At 36.8% G+C, this 17,324-nt stretch overlaps 1 protein-coding gene and 1 long non-coding RNA gene across 6 annotated transcripts in view; one reads left to right on the forward strand and one right to left on the reverse strand.

The window, feature by feature from the left end:
- Window positions 1–17,324, forward strand: part of TENM3 (teneurin transmembrane protein 3) — a 1,088,270-nt gene that overhangs the window by 416,342 nt on the left and 654,604 nt on the right. The window lies entirely within an intron of this gene.
- On the reverse strand, window positions 80–17,079 carry LOC306662338. The gene is made up of 3 exons (XR_013764089.1): window positions 16,778–17,079; window positions 696–770; window positions 80–229 (listed from the first exon to the last, which is right to left on the reverse strand). It is a non-coding gene; the product is annotated as an uncharacterized lncRNA (long non-coding RNA).

Raw genomic sequence — 17,324 nt, forward strand, 5'->3', positions numbered from 1 at the left:
GAGTATAGAAATTCATTCTTGGGGATGGCATTAGGTGTAACATGCAGGAACAGATGATACAAAGACAGGGAAAAAAAGGGCAAGACCAAGACTGGTATCTAAAAGCATGGGTTTGCATACTAACCTGACTAAGGTCCCAATCCTATCCCTGATCTTCACCATTTATGTGTGTTCTTTACCCTCTCTAGCCTCCGTCTTCTCTTTAGTATAACAACTTCCTTATGGAACACTGTAAAATTTAAATGAGATAATATATGTAAAGTAGCTAATATTACCAAACATTATTTCTTTTTAAAGGTAAGGGGGATAATCTAATCTGACTTCACATAGTCTTGGAAAATGAATTTAAAAAAATCATGGACCACCCTGAAAGCTAGACGTAGACATCTGACCTCATCCAGTAACCACTGAGGATCCATTCATAATTTTTAAATAGAGATGATGTGGATCTGATGTAGGGTGTGGAAATGAGGATAAACGAGAATGTTTAGAAAAGAAAATAGCACTTTGTTGATTTGTTACTATAGCTAACTCCCCACAAAAATCCTTCTACCCGCTGAAGGCTTGCTCTACTTATCACTTACATAGCAGACACCGCAGAAAAACCAAAACGAAACCTTAATGGTGTGTCTTTCTTAAGACATGCTATACAAAGCAGAGAAGGTGAGGAGAGCTGAGCTGAGCTCCTTTCTCACAACTGTTTTTCCAGGAATTTTCTTCCAGTTTCCTCCTCTGGCTTTCTTCCTTCACCACACACAGCCCAAGTCCCTCTGAAACAAAATACAACAGGAAGATTTCATGGCTGAGAGAAGGATGGAGGAGGGTGTGTCTTAGCCTTTTTTCTGACTGCTTCCAAACCAGTTTTGTTTCTGTCTATTTTGATGTGGCCTGAGAGGGAAGGAGAACTTCGGCTCTGTCAGGTGGTACTAGGATTCCAGCCAGTGCGCTTTGGGCTACTTTTAATAGTGCCACTATGAACATTTGTGTGCAAGTATTTGCTTGAGTATCTGTTCTCAATTTTGAGATTATATACCTAGAAGTTTAATTGCCTGGTCATGTGGTAATTCTCTGTTTAACTTTTTGAGGAAAAGCTAAACTGTTTTTCACAGCAGTTGGCAGCAGTGTGCATCCCCACCAGCAACGTACAAGGGATTTCTTCACATCCACCCCAATAGTTTCCCCCCCATTTTTTATATTCCAGTCATCCTAGTGAGTAAAAGTAATTTCTCATTGTGTTTTTCATTTGTACTTTCCTAATAATAGATATAGTATTTTTCATGTGCTTGTTGACCCTTTCTAAATCTATGGAGAAATATCTCTTTGAGTCAAGGCAAATGTTTTTATGTACACAAAGTACTTAGCATACTGTAAAGAAAACAATAAGCAGTCTGTAAATAGTAACTAGTAATAATGATAAACCACAATAAATATTATAAGGAGATTAAGATTCTGCTCTGGGTTTCATCACAGCTTCCATCTGTGACTTAAGGAACTTAAGGAAGAACGGAGACTGAGAAAATCCTGACTCCCTGTTTAGTGCTCTTTCGAAGTTTGACTTACTTATTTAATTTTCCACAAGGCAAAATTAAGATTCTAGGAAATATATGAGCTTGGATACAGGGGAGTCAGGCCACATTTTTGAGTGACATCGCCTTTCACTGGCCAAGGCTTTTCTGGGACCCACAATGGGTGTCTCTGCTCTCAAAGCCTCCTTATCTCCCATCAGTACAAGTGACCTTTCTCTCTTTCTGCCTCTGTGCTCCATCCTCTCTTCACATTTTCAGCCCTTCAGACCTGAACAGAAGAGAGGAAGACCACAGTGATGACAGCCTGGCAGCATACCTTCAGAAACTCTTAGAGACACTTCCTTTTCTGGTCCTTGTTGAGTGTCGTTAAAATACAGCTACAGGAGCCAGATATGACACCTATGGCCAGGACACACCTTAGATGAATGAAATGTTCACTGAAGGCCAGGATTGTGCTGGGCTGCCTGAAACATCAGCAGCCAAAATGAGTCTCTCACAAAATCCTACTCAGGGTTCAGTGCATCTCAGTGAAGCTTAAAGACATCCTGGTACGTGTTAAGGTGAGTTGGAGGCCCAAATCAGAAACCAGCATGGCGTTATCATCAACTCATAATATGCCTGACCAAGGCTTTGAGAGACATGACCCAAAGCAATAATTAAAACTATTCTTCCTCACTATATCAAACCCCAGCGGTTGCAAGAGATAAAGGAAACCCCCAGTGGGCTTTTAAGAGCTCTGAGTTACCTGAAGAAACCTAGTTCCGCCTCCTGAGATGGAGCTGACTCTCTATCGCTGGAGGAGTGGTGATTTCTCCAAGGCCCTTCTGATGTGGTGGGACTCCCAGCTCTGTTTAGGGACTAACCATTCCTGGTCTCTGCAGATTTTAATCTACTTACTTTGAAACATGTCTTAATTATACTTAAAAAGTTGATATTACCATTAACTTGCAGTCTGATTTTTCTGCCTAAACCTTTTTTTTTTTTTTTAATGGTCAATTTTCTTTTCTGTGCAGTTACATTGTCATGATTTTAGCTGGAATTATTTACATTGTATTAGTACATGGTGCTATCTTCCATGAAAGGGAACCAGAAATTTCTGGAATACCTTCTATGTGGAGCTCCATTTTGGGTATACTACCATGAGATAATTCCTTGAGTCTGGCAATGATGTTGTCCTTGATTTACATAGAAGTTGAGGCTCAGAGAACTCCAGCAATTCTCTGGTTGAATGCACGTCTATTGAGCTCCAAAACCTAGATTCATTTTACCAGACTCTTTCCCCATAGAATAAATCACCTAACAGAGTTGGAGCTGAAAGAGTGAGTGGGGCAAAACGTGTATATTTGTGTTCACCTATCAGTACAATAGTTGTAAAAAGTATGGGTGTGAGGATGGCAGTGGGGACCTTGTGAGAAACTTCCCCTTCTTGTGAATAATGAGAATAGGGAATACTGAGAAAATTTTTTAAAGTTAAAAAAATGCTACCTCTATGTGGAATTTCATTATGAATCACATTTTTTTAAATCTAGATTGCATTTACTAAGCAGTAAATGGCTTTTGGTCCCTAGGATGAAAATTAAGAGAAAGTTTTCATTATAGCAATTAAACTGTCTTAATGAAGCTGAAATATGAAAAAAAAAATCAAGAAATGTAATATTTTTCCCTGCTTGATGGAAACAGCTTCCAATATTATATTCTCAAAAGAATATTTAATTAACTTTTAAATAAGAGTATGAGCCATCCTTTCCTTTTTATCATAAATTTTCTTAAAATATTTGGTAATAGGTCTTACCCACAAATATGCATATAAGAAGTTATAAATAAAATTGCACTTCTGGTGATACATTTTAATGAACTCTACAAAATATTTGAGCAATAATCTATAAACACTAAGGATTTTGGTAGTGAAGATGAATAAATTTATTAATAATTTAGATTAAAACTTGATGATATACATTATCTATGAGCACAAATATTAAAATAAACATTTCACAGTATACTGAAATGTTGTAAATTGACACAAATTAATGGTTATTACACTTTATACAACTTCCACATGGAAAATTGACTTTAAAAATTAGGAGAATGTGATAGGAAAAAAGCATCCCAAAATGAAATAAAAAACAGTATATATTAGAAAATCTCAACTTGCAATTCAAGGCAAGAAGAAAAAAAAAGCTTTCACGAGCAAGGCTAAGTGATGATTACTGATTCCAGGTCAGTAATGGATCTAATAATAAGCAAAGTAAAAATTGTGTTTAGGAATTTGCAGAGATAAACTTGGTAAAAGAGAATAATAACTGGGGTAGCAAAAGTATAATTTCTTTCATAGAGAGCTGAATATTCTTATTTCATTTCTGACATTAAAATATCAGCATTCAGTCAGTATGGTGGCACACACCTGTAATCCCAGCTACTCAGGGAACTGAGTGAGGTAGGATGATTGCAAATTCTAGGCTAACCTGGTCAACTTAATGAGTCCCCCATCTCAAAAAAAAAAAAAAAAATCTATATGTTGGGCTAGGGTTGTGGCTCAGTGGTAGAGCGCTCACCTAGCATGCATGAGACCCTGGGTTCAATCCTCAGCACCACATAAAAATAAAATAAAGGCATTGTGTCCACCTGTAACTAAAACAAAGTATTTTTTTAAAAATCTATATGTCTATATACACACATGCATACACACACACATATATACCCACATTTATATGTATACATGCACATCAGCATTACATTTTACAATATTTTGATGTTATATCACATTGTTTTGTATCATAACATCATAAAATGAATTTTCAATGCCTCTTCCTCCAGCCTTAATCTTGCTCATTAAAATTAGAACACTAACAGTTATGGCCTGATCAGAATCAATTTTCCAGCAATTCCTACCAGTATCCTGCCATATATACTGATGCCTCCTCTTTGGGTCCCTCAACTTAAATATACACTGCATATTAATGTGCCCTTTAACACTTTAAATTCAATCTCAGTTGGTTTCTTCTTACTACCAAATTCTGGCACATCCCTCAGGAAAATACACACATAAATGCATAAACATACATACACACACATGCTTGCACAATAAGATACCAGAGAACCAGGTTTTCTAATCAGACAAGTTTCTCACCCTTCCATTAAAAGTAAAGACAATAAGTTCAACATACCCTTGAAATACAAAGCATTATAATAATATGATATGATATTTAGGATCATTGACATTTAATTAGGATATCAGGAAAGACTTCCCAGAGGTCACACTCTAGGTCAGTGTTAAATATGAAGGATTTTGTTGTTATTTGGGTTATGGTGGGTTATTTGGTTTTTGTTTTGTTTTTCTTTGCAGTTCTGAAGATTGAACCCAGGGCCTTTCCACTCCTAAGCTTGATCTCAGTCCTTTTTATTTTTATCTTGAGACAAGATCTTTCTCAGTTGCCTAGGCTGGGCTTGAACTTTCGATCCTCCTCCCTCAGACTCCTAAGTAACTGAGATTACAGGCAAGTGCCAGGGTGCCCAGCTAAATATGAGCTTTTTTAAAAGCAAGAAGAAAACTAAGTGCATCTCTAGTCTGGGTGAAGACAGAGAGGCAATGACATTGCCCATTATATTATGGGGCTGCAAGGAATTCCTGAAGAGTGAATTTCAACATGGAAGCAGTAACAAGAGACAGGCTACAGCTGTGGGCAGGGACAATATACCATTAGACACATTCATGTCCATTTCTTCCTCAATTGTACATGCTCTATAGATAGACCAAGCATTTACCTAGTTTTGCACAATTCCACATTCTCCAAAGATACCTTATAGACACAAGGTTTTGAACTGAGGATTAAGGGTGCCCATAGACTTAGAATGAAAATCTAAAATAAAGAAAGTGAATCCGCACAGCACACATCAGTCATTCAAAAATCAAAGATCCAAAGATGGAGAAGAAGCCAGGTTAATAAAATACACTTGCTTTTCAATTATCTCCTAAGAGATACTGCTCATTTCTCTCAATTTCCATATGGAGAAATGTAAGTGTCTGAAAGACCACCTCTAGCCACAGATGAAGGACAGATATTGCACAGTATATTCCTTTTTGGGGGTACTTTTCCATTGTATCTGTTCACCACCTCCTGAATCTTCTCATAGTTCTTCTAAGGCAATTTGCCATCTCTTGCTTCTGTCGGCATGGTTCACTCTCTGCCTCTCTCAAGGATTTGAACCTCAGACCTCCTTTGGCTTCTCTTCAGCCAGTACTCTAGCTTGATGGCAAGCTCAGAAACCTCAGGACCCACTTCCAAAGCCATCTGTAGCTTTTGAAATTTCAGTAGGCCAAGCACTAGTCCATTTTACCCAAGAGGAAAAAAATTATATAAAAATGAAGTTTGAAGATCATACTATTCAATGAATATTGCTCTATTAACATGGATGACTATTTTATCCTCATTTTACTAAAGCCTAATATATTACTTGGTACAAATAAACCCACTATGGAGGTTACTTTTTGTGTGTTATCTCAGAAATTGCATCTTCAAGTATGAAGAATTGTAATTAGAAATCCTAACTGCTCAGCAGCTTCCAGGATTCTGCCTAATTGTGCATTTTTTTTTTTTTTTTTTTTTTTGCAGAATCAAAGTGTGCCTAGATGTTTCCTCTATTTATTTCCATTATTCTAGATGTATATAATGATATTTTTTCTTAAGCATTGATTTTTGACACCCTTGATATTTCTTAATCCTTTCTCCTTTTTGGCCAATTATACTTCAGAGCTTTCAAAATGTGCTTTTATAGCTACAGAAGCCTAAAATCATTTCAGAAGATTACTAAAAAATTATTTAGAAGCAAAACAAAAAGCCCACTAGTTTTGAGACAATGTCAACATATTGCAGAAAATTTTTCTTTATAAGTTCTCATTTCAGTAAAACTGATAGATCATGCTATCATTGTCTGATTATCTATACATAGCTTGAAGTCATTTCTGGCAAACCACCCCCCCAATGACTTAATTTTATGTCCTTTTTTCCATGAAGATACTCTTACTGTTTAACTGTCTTTGAGGTATTTTTCAACTGTCAAGTGCTAGAGTGTGTTTCAACTATCAACAATATATATTCTGGCCCTCCATTATTTCTCTCAGGACACAATAGCATAGATATCATCCATGAATCAAGCAGTAGGCCTCAGATGAGCTAGTGGTCTGACTATACTTTCAAGTGGTATGAATAGCTATCCACCAGGGTACTTACAGAGCTCTAGATGTATGAACGAGTAGGGCAGGAGTGGACAGCATTTCTCTGCCTAATCAATTTTGCTTGACTAGAAAAATCAGCTAAATCTAGAACCCAAATAAATTTCTACACACTGATAATAAGCAAAGAAATAAATTATTATAGATAATATTTAATGAAACATGCGCCCTCACTGTAGGCATAATCATATGTCTTGCATTAAAAGACTCCAGTTATTCACTGCTACTTGATCTTTTTCTGGTCTTAAATATATCATGAGGCCTGAACTTTTTATTTATTATTTATTCTTTGTGTGTGTGTGTGTGTGTGTGTGTGTGTGTGTGTGTGTGTGGTATGGTGCTAGGGATTTAATCCATGGTTTCTCACATGTTCTACCACTGAACCAAATCTCCAGCCCGTGAACTACTTAAAGTGTTACTTTTTTTTTTTTTTTTTTTTTAATTATTCACATGGTTTTGGATAGGACTCCATAATGGGTCAGGAATTTTTGTGAGATACTTTGCATGTTATTTCATTTAATTCTGTCTCATTTAACATCAATCCTCTAAGATAAGTGTTAACCCTGTATGACAGTCTAAGATACACTGAATTGTGTTCTCCCCGATTGGTTATGTTGACACCTTAACCCCCAGCATGACTATATTTGGAGAGAGGGCCATTAGAGAGGTTAAGGTTAAATGAGGCCATAAGGGCATAGCACTAACCTAATAAAACTAGTAACGTTATGAGAAGAGGAAGAGACACCAGAGAGACCTGCGTATGTGCATGCACAGAGGTAAGACCACGTGAAAACAGTGTAAAGGTAACCATCTGCAAGAATAAGGAATGAGACCTCACAGAAAGGAGCAGCCTTGATCTTGGACTTCCAGCCACAATAACTGTGAGAAAATAACTTTCTGTTGTCTAAACCACCCAGTCTGTGGTATTTGGTTACAGCAGCCGAAACTGACTAATACAATAAGCATCAGCCTTATGCAGCAGGAGACAAAACCAACAAGGCAAAGAAATTGACTAAACAATCATGAGTTTGAAGAGCTCAGAAATTGACCTCAGTCTGTCTGAAGTCAAAGCCTGCACTTTTTTCATCTCATCACGCAGACTCTATTTAACTACTCAGTTTTGCCCCATCTCAATCCTCACCCCAGGGAGAAATTGGGGCTTTCAGCAGCTTCTTGGTCTAGGCAATTTGGCTCAGGCCAAATCTAGATGAAAACCTAGATTCCCTATGGATAAGCACAGTTCTACCATCCATCTCTTCATTCAGAGTTGGCACAAACGCCCCTCAGGATCATCTATTTAAGCCTGCCACTTTACAGACAAGGCAGGAAGAAGTTATAAGGTCATAGAATTAGGTTTGTGGTTGGCCTTTTCCAATTAGGATAAGATTTTCCCCTAAAGTTTTGGTTCTCACTACCTCCAAAACTATAATATATGTTTTCTTTATAAAACACTAAAAATTAGTTCTTAAGTCTTCTGGCAGAGTCCCAGCTCTGTTCCAGCCTGCCTTTGACACAGGATTCTGGCCTAAACTGCTTTTCAAAGGCCAACTCATTTTTCTCAAAAAATAAAACTCAGGTAACCTGATCACAAGCAGGCTTTAGACATAGACGTGTATCTATGACACTTGCTCAGCAGAGTCCCTAGTGGAGTCTGCTCCCTGTTTATGGAGCCATGTGTCAATAATCCCAAGGTCCCAGGCAGGGGTAGTGGGGACGCACCCCAGCTCAGCAAGAGTGGCAACAGATTCACTGCCATTTTATAACATTTACACCCCTCTGAATCACATATCACCCAGTGTTATATGGAATTGTGTGATAGCCTATTTTTAACAACCAGGCAAACGGAGAAAATATTGTATGAAGGAATTTAAAGAAACCTCTTGGAAATGTAACTCAAGCTACCCTCAGGAAAAGGGAAAAAAAAAATTTTTTTCTGGGGAGAAACAGTTTTTGTTTGAGGAAGAATTAAAAATAAAACTCTACTGAAACGCACAAACAAAAGCTGTTGTGGTTACATAAGCAAGAAAGAGATGGAAACTACAATATTAGGAAATGGGGTGGGAGTGGGGCTAGAATGTGTGGTTTGCAGGTAAGATGTAGTCTATGAGAAGTTAATGAGGGAAAAAAAGGGAAAGATATGCCACAATGGAACTAAATCAGATCGTGACCTCAAGGCTGATGTTCATCTATAAGATCTATCGTACTTCAATTAAGAGTCTACAACTCCCCCAAATCCCAAGTGTTTAAAATAGAAGCAGGTGAGTCTTCAGAAAGCTTCATAAAGAAGAGTCAGGGCAGGAAAAGAAAGGCAGATGTGTTGGCTACGTTCCAATTAACAACCGTTTCTAACTTTATGTCCAAATTATGGCATTGTAGGCCACAAATCCCAGTGTCTGCAGAGGTTATGTTACATGATTAAAGACGACCAAAGTGGGGCTTGCTCTGCCAGCTCCACATCTCACAATGGAACTCCATGGTTGCCACCTAAGGCTACCTGCCCCATGTTGCTAGACAGCCTGTTTTTGAAGAGGGAACAGAAATCCAGATTTTTATATAAAATATCCTTTTTATAACTAAAAAATTACTTCTTTTAAATATTTAAGCACCTTATGAGCAAAGCAAGACCTGTCCTAATTCCTCTGTCCTATTCCATAGAACCTTACCAGGGTCCCCCACTCCTCTCCCAACCCGGTAATCAGACTCAGACTCTATTTCCTTTCTTTATGTCATTGCCCTGGATGAGAGCCTTCAAAGTCTCCCCATTGCCTATGTGGTGAATTTCAAATGTTTCAGCCCTCATTCCAGATTCTCTGTACAGTCTCCGCAGCATTGATCAATAAATTTTTCACCCTGAACTCCCAATGGGTCCAGATTAGAAGTTCTACATATTTCCTCACAAATTTCACAAGTTTTGTTCATTTTTGGTTTCTCATCCTAGTTCTTCATTCTCCCTCTTCCTCTACTATAAACAAATCATAGGAACCCTCAAGAATTCACCCACGTGTCTTTCCTCTTGTGTTCCCTTCTGGCATAGGTAAGTACTCTCCTCCCTCAGCATCCATGAGGGATTGGCTCCAGCACTCCTCACAGATAAAAAAAAAAAAAAATCTTCAGTCCTTCACATCATGGTATAGAGTTTGAGTATAACCTATATACATCCTGCCTTAGCTTTAAATCATCTCTAGATTACTTATAATATCTAATGCAGTGTGAAAGCTGTGAAAATAATTGTGAGACCATACTGTTTAAGGAATACTGACCAGAAAAGTAGTCTCCTTATCTTTAGGGCAGAAACAATCTCTTTTCAAGTATTTTCCATCCTTCATTGATCAAATCCCTGGACACAGAACCCACAGTCACAGAGGACAGACTACTTTTTCTACTACTCTTCTATGAATCCTCTGGCATGTCTTTTTTCAAACCATATTTCAAACAATTTTTGGAGTTTCATGACTGACTCCCCTAATCAACTCTGAGCGTTTAACTCAGGGATTAACAAATCCTTCTATTAAAGGGCCAAATAGCAAATATTTTTTACTTTATAGGCCATATGATCTCTGGGACAACTATTCAGCTCTACTCTTATGAAAGCAGCCAGCTGTAGACAAAATGTAAGCAAATGGGTATGGTCATGTTCCCATAAAACTCTATTTACAAAAACAGGGGTCAGATTGGGCCCAAGGATTGCTGTCGCCAGCCTCTAATCTGTATGAGCAAGGACAGGGTCTTATTCCTGTCATTCTACGGCAGATGGTTAATAAATATTTGTAAGAGAATGAATTCTTTAAAACTCAATTCAAATGTACTCCTTTCATAATCTTTCCTTGGTACCTAAGGACACAGCAATATTTTCAATTTCTGAACTTCTACAAGTACTTGTTATCTGGGTACCTCATATGACTGTGACTGTCATTGCATGAGAGTTGCTTAATGCTGCTGTGATGAGTTAGGGTTGATCTATATAATTTCTAGTGTCCTCCATTCTAAAGTTCTATGAGTCAGTTCATCATTTTGTACTACTACCTGCTTGTGTATTTTTGATTTTCCCCCATCAGATAAATCATAAGCTTCTAGAAAAATAAGAGCACATCTAATTTCTCTTAGGATTGTGCAAATGCCTGATATAGTGTTATTGTCATAGAGTTCATTCATGTATTCATTTAATGCACATTTTTAAGTAAATATGGTATTTTATGAAACACAAAAATAAACCAAAGTGAAATGATCCCCACTCTCATCAAAGTCAGAAGGCAGTAAACTGATGGTTGTATGATCATAAACTGAGATAAGTGTTCTGAAAGAAAATACATGGGTTTATGACAGCATTTCATAAAGAAAGCAACCAAATTCTGGGAAAGGGAGAGAAAGGAGAAGCTTAACTGAGGAAATAATGCTTGAGTCAAGATTCATTATTAAGCCAATATTTATTCAGTACCAATTATTTGCCAGGCACTATTTTAAGCCCTTGAATAAGATAGTGATCTAAATAAACAGAAGTTCTTGTCTCTGTGGAGCTTTTTTTCTGGCAGGAGCTGTGAAGAATGAGTAAAATTTAGATAGAAAGAAAGATTTACATAACATTCCTGGAAAAGGAAGCAGTGTGAACAAAGATGGTGGAAGGGAGGAAAGATGGCGCTTCTAGGAGTAACTCCAGCAGAAAGATTTAATTACCAGGGTGGATGGCAAAGAGTTGAGGTGTGGCCTCACAGGTAATATGAGCATAGTATTTATTCTCTAAAGTACAACACTCTGGAGAGTGAAGGAGGCATTATGAATTATTACAACAAGTAAAAGCCAGGATAGTTCTAGCAAACTGGGATATATCAGTATCCTACTTATAGGTCACAAAAAGATTTCAACAAGACACAGTTACTTTTTTTTTTTTTTAATGATTCCACTGGTGACTGTGGAAAACTGACTTGAGGAGAAACTATGTCAGTGTGAGGTGACCAGTTGCTATGCTATTGCATATGAATTGTTTCTTGATATTAATTATATTTGATGTCAATTATTTGTTATAGAAATGAATGAAAGAGTGCAGATGGGGAAGAATGGGAAGCATTTGCTGGAAGGAAATAAGAGTTTAAAAGGAGAATCAGGATCCAAGACCTCCTCTTGGCACCAGCAGCGAAGTCCCCAGGGAGTATTTTGAGCACTGGTCTTGATGAGTCTGAAGATTGCAGTGAGCTAGTCACTTCCATTAGTGATTATTAGTGAGAATCTAACCAACACTTTGATACTGGAGAAAGCTTGATAGAACTAAGTGTTCCCCACTGGACAATGAGTAACAATTTGTGCTCTCGTCAAAATTGCAGACAGAGTTCATGTACTTTGAGGAAATTGGAGATGTTGGTGGTTTTCATGGCTCAAGACAAAGACTGAAAAGCAAGGTGATAGAAGGTGGTTTAATATTAAAGTTTCAATATTGGGTGCCAGAATGCCAGCATCAAGTGTAAAAAGTTATAGGAAGTGACAACTGGACCAGCAAATAAGAGAGCAAGAATTGTGATTTGTGAACATTGATGTTTTGGAGACATTGAGCTGAAATACTCAACCCAAAGTTATATTTGGAAGCTGAGTTTAATACATAATTCAAAACCACCCTAACTTGCTGCGGTTTTAAATGAGATGTTGAAATTGTTATCTAGTAACAGTGCAGAATGACTCTTCATCAGTCATTTCTCTAGTCAGTGTGTGTTGTCTAGGTAGAAGGATTTTTTTTTTTCACTCTCTAAATAAAATCAGAGCTTTCAGTCAATCTGATTGCATTTGACCAGGGAGGCCTGGGTAAAGATGTCACTTCCACCCTTTACCCTCAGGCATAGTCAGCCAGGAAAGCAAAAGAGACCTGAGTGACCAGGGCTGTCTGACTAAAGGTCAAAAATCCTTTGCCCACTCCCAAGGCCCCACCATACTTCATTGTTAGATGATTATTGTACTCCTTTATCTAGGAGTGCCCATTTCAAAATCATTACAGGTAAAATATTCACTTGTCTTAACCATGCAGAGTTACTGAAAAATTAAAAAAAAAAAAATAGCTTGGATAGTAAACCTCATTTGTGTGCATAACTTCACATTTGTTCCTGCAATATTCTGATCACCTCTCATTTCCTCATACCCTACATTTTTTAAATCCTCTAGAAATAATGTGGCAATACTTCTACCTGAGACCAGGTGAGAAACTCAGGTTGAAACAGGTGATGTAAAATGGCTTCTTTCCAAATCAAAACGGTCAATTACACAGCCATTAAAAATGTTATAGAAATAAATTTTTAAGACATCAGAAGATGCTCATAATAAATTATTAAATCAAATTCTAGACTATAAAAGAACATACACAGCATAATTAAATTTTATTTTTAAAACAAGTAAGAAAAAGAACTTTAATATCCTAAAACTAGTAAATTATTATTTCTAGTAAGTAAAACAAGTACTAATTATTTTTCTTCTTTTCAGTTATCTATATTATCTAATTTTTCTCCAACCATGTACTACTTGTGTTATAAGAAAATATATCAGGGGACTGAGGTTGTGGCTCAGCGGTAGAGCACTTGCCTCGCATGTATGAGGCACAGGGTTTGATTTTCAGCGCCACATAAAGAAATGAATAAAATAAAGGTCCATCAACAACTAAAAAGAAATATTAAAAAGAAAATATATCAGGGCCAGGGACATAGCTCAATGGTAGACTACTTGCCCAGCATGTACAAGATCCTGGGTTCTATACCCAGGACAAAAAAAAAAAAAAAAACGCGTGCGCGCGTATGTGTGCGTGCAATATTAAATATTTATAAATAAGCATGTTAGCCTCACTATAACGAGTAGAGCAGTGCTATAACCAAGCCATACTAGTATAATGGCTAAGAACATTGAGTCCAAAGTTGGGCTGTCTTGCTTGCAACCTTTCACAATTTATTTCATTACAACTTAACTGTCCCATTCATAAACTAGGAATCATAATGCTTTCTAATTCTAGATTTGTATGAATATATTTTTTAAATGTTCATAAGTTCCTTAGCATATTATAGGCTCCCAATAAACCTTAATTAATCCTACTATTATTTAAAGTAATATTCAGGACTGGGATTGTGGCTCAGTGGTAGAGCACTTGCCTAGCACATATGAAGCACAGGGTTTGATCCTCAGCACCACATAAAAATAAATATATAAAATATGTCCATCTGCAACTAAAAATATTTTGTTAAAGTAATATTTATTTTGAATAGTTGCTAAGAAATTTTTAAAGTGGAGTTGTATATTTTGTGGGCAAAAAGTGCTTTCAAGAAGGCTGTCCCTAGTGAAGGCCAATACCAAACACATTGTAAAAGCAGTGGTTTTATAGGAAAACTGTTAGCCAGGAGGGACTGACATTTCCTGCCCGCTGCATGCAATTGTCTTACAGCCTTACAGGTACTTTTAAGTAGCTTGGCTGCCCTCAAATTCTTGATCCATCCAATGCAGGAATTCTGCCATGGAATCTGGAAAAAATACGCTAGCATTCCTTAATATTTTAGATCACTGCAGACAGTACACTGAGGCCTCTGTTTTCAGACCTCTGGATAACTTCAAGTAAGGTAGTTGACAATAACATTTTATTCACTAAGTCCTTTTATTGGAACTAAATAAAATTGGTGATAAGTATATAATTGTTGGAACATAGCTTCTTGGGGGAGGGTCTTAGTTAAAAAATATATTTGAAAATTTCAAGGCACAGTACATACTCTGCCCCTTTAGTTATCTGAACTGAGAAAGTGATGTCTTTGGGTTTAACTCATTTGACCAGTACTTGTCTTAGACCTCAACTAAATATAACAGCTGTTACTCTCCTATTCAGAGAGTTCTGAATAATGACAAACCAGTCAGACTTCCAGGGCCACCAAATACACAATGAGATAGGAACATGATACCATGTTTTCAATACTGAAGCACATAGAAGCCTATTTTTTCAAGAAATGCTAAAGTGTTGACATATACATGAATGTGTAGTACTCAACCCACTTCATCCTGACGACTCTTAATGACCTTTATTAAGTGGTATTTTATGTGGATTTTGTGCACTAGAGGAAAAAAGTTCCACTACTTGACAACATAATATACTAGACCAGTTCTCTTTTTTTTGAGATGTCAAATATCTACTTTATTATAGTGAGAAAGTGACAGTCAATTTAAATCAAAATTTATGGAGAACATTAGGAGCTGGAAGGACTTTGGCTAATCACTGTAATGTCCCCAACAAATGGTAAATGAAAGCATAAGGAAATTGAGTTAACACAAGTTAAAAGTTCACGTACTTATAGAATTATATTAGAAGACCTACAGCTTAATTAAATTATCTGAAATTGCTCATTTAGCTTCTATTGTACTAGTGAACATTTATGCAATTTTACTGTTAGATATATATTAAGTAATAGGTTTGGATTGGGTCAAATTGGGAGAACCTTAATGAGGCAGAACAAGGGAAGTTTAATTCATCATGAAGCATCATTCTGAATCTTCGTATTGAATATTATTAGGCAGAGATTTCCCTGGTTAGTTGGTTACTCTCTTGTATCTATCATTCTGGCATTTTGAATAATTGAAAAATCAAACAGGAATTTTGTACATGGAAAAAATAATCTGATGCAGAAGAAATGTGTTATTGATCATCTAATCTTTGATTTTTTTCCAATCTCATATTTGCTTTATCAATTGTAGAAGTTCAAGAAGTGGTAAATGTGCAGAGTTTTAAAAATTAAAAGCATTACTGACAGCTTTTACACAAAGGATAATTTTGTGAGACTCAAAAGGCAGAAATCTACATATAAATCACATTATTAATATTTTTTCCAGCTTTAAACTCATCTAAGGTCAGTAAATTCTTAGAGTGAAAGTACTAAACTTTCAAATGTTACTTTCAAAATACTTTTTCAATACAGTGCAAGGTATTTATTAATTATATTCAATTATTCTCAATTCTATTCAGAACATGGCATTTCTCTTTGTATGACTGCTAACCCAACTTTGTTGAGAAGTGTGGGTCTCCATAACTGAGTTTGCCAGACTCCACATGTCCAGGCTTCTCCTGAGGAGACCCCTAATAAGCCCAGGATGGAGATTTGCACTCTCTTACCAAAGCAGCTGGAAAACTTTTGCTGCAATTGGAAAAATGCAACCTTTAATTCAATCCTTGGAAAATAATTTAAATATAAAAGTGTAATTTTTTTTAAGCCATAAAAATTTGGGGAAAATTCCACCATTTTTTTTTCTTTTCTGATGGAACTCTGGTGAAAGAATAAATTATTTGCCATGATACTTGGTAATATATATATGCACACACTAAGAAATGAGTAAGAGAAAATAGGACCTCCCGCAGACTTGTCTCTATCTGCTTGCTGGGGGGAAAAAATAAGCTGCCTCCTCTCTGCTGCATTTAGAGAATTAATTCTCATATGAAATGAAAGGTCCCGTCCAATCCTATTTCACGGTAGCTTTGAGTGCTTGACTGTACCACAGCAAAGGGCATTACTTGATTGTTCACTGTTGACATCACTTTACACCAGAAGGTGGCAATTGTTTTAATAATCACACTAACAAGTCTGTTTTGCCTTCAGATTAGATTTTTAGAGATAGTGTTCATTGGTTCTTGCCAAGCAGATGCCTTTTAAAATCTGTAGCTTTCACTCATAGATTTATTCTTCCACATGGTTTTTACCAGTCCCATTAGCTTGCTAAAACATTGTACCTCTTTTAAGATAAAATAAGCTGCAGATTGTCCTGATCTGCCCTAATGAAACTTGTTTGTTCACCTGACATAACCAAAGGGATGCCACTTAAAGTGAAAATTCTAATGCGTTGATATTATGACAAAGTATATATCTGCTATCATTAGAAGCATGAAGAGCAATTATTTATAAGGAAAACTCATGGAGAATTCTTCAGTTGACCATGCTATCTGAGAAGAGTAGTGTACTAATGAGATTTATGTCAATACACGATAAAAAACTTGCACATATAAATCACAAGGCATTTATGCCTAACTTACCTCACAAGGTGGCAAAATCCCATAAATTCCTCAATTAAAACTGAGTGGAAGATAAAAGCCTTCTGGAAGCTCAGCAGTTCACAAAAAAGTCTAGCAACCTTCTTAACCGTATGACAAAATGCACAGAAAGACCCAAAATACCAATACTCTGTCACTGCTTGAGGATTTATCTCCTAAGACAAATTTTCCAAAATCTGTCATCTGAATACTGTTTGCCATCCATAAAGAAAGAGGAAGAGGAAGGGGAGTTGGAGAATAATGTTGGCTCTGTGAAACCGCAGCATTCTTTCCAGATGGTCTGGTTTTCCACAGCTTAGGTTACCTACACGACAAAAGGATAAGAGGCCAGGGGTGAGCGCTCTTTTTTTGTAAAACTGAGAACTCCAGACATTTGTCATCCAGAAAAAATGCCTGCCTCTCAGCAGGACAGATTTTTAAAAATTTTTTCTCAGTGCCTTTCTCTAATTGGGCTTCCAGAATTTTCACACATCCTTTCCCTGCACAAGTCCACAAAAGCCAAAGTTCTCCCACACCTAGTCACCAATGG

This window comes from Sciurus vulgaris (genome assembly GCF_902686455.1).
Source record: "Sciurus vulgaris genome assembly, chromosome: 5".
Classification (NCBI taxonomy): domain Eukaryota; kingdom Metazoa; phylum Chordata; class Mammalia; order Rodentia; family Sciuridae; genus Sciurus; species Sciurus vulgaris.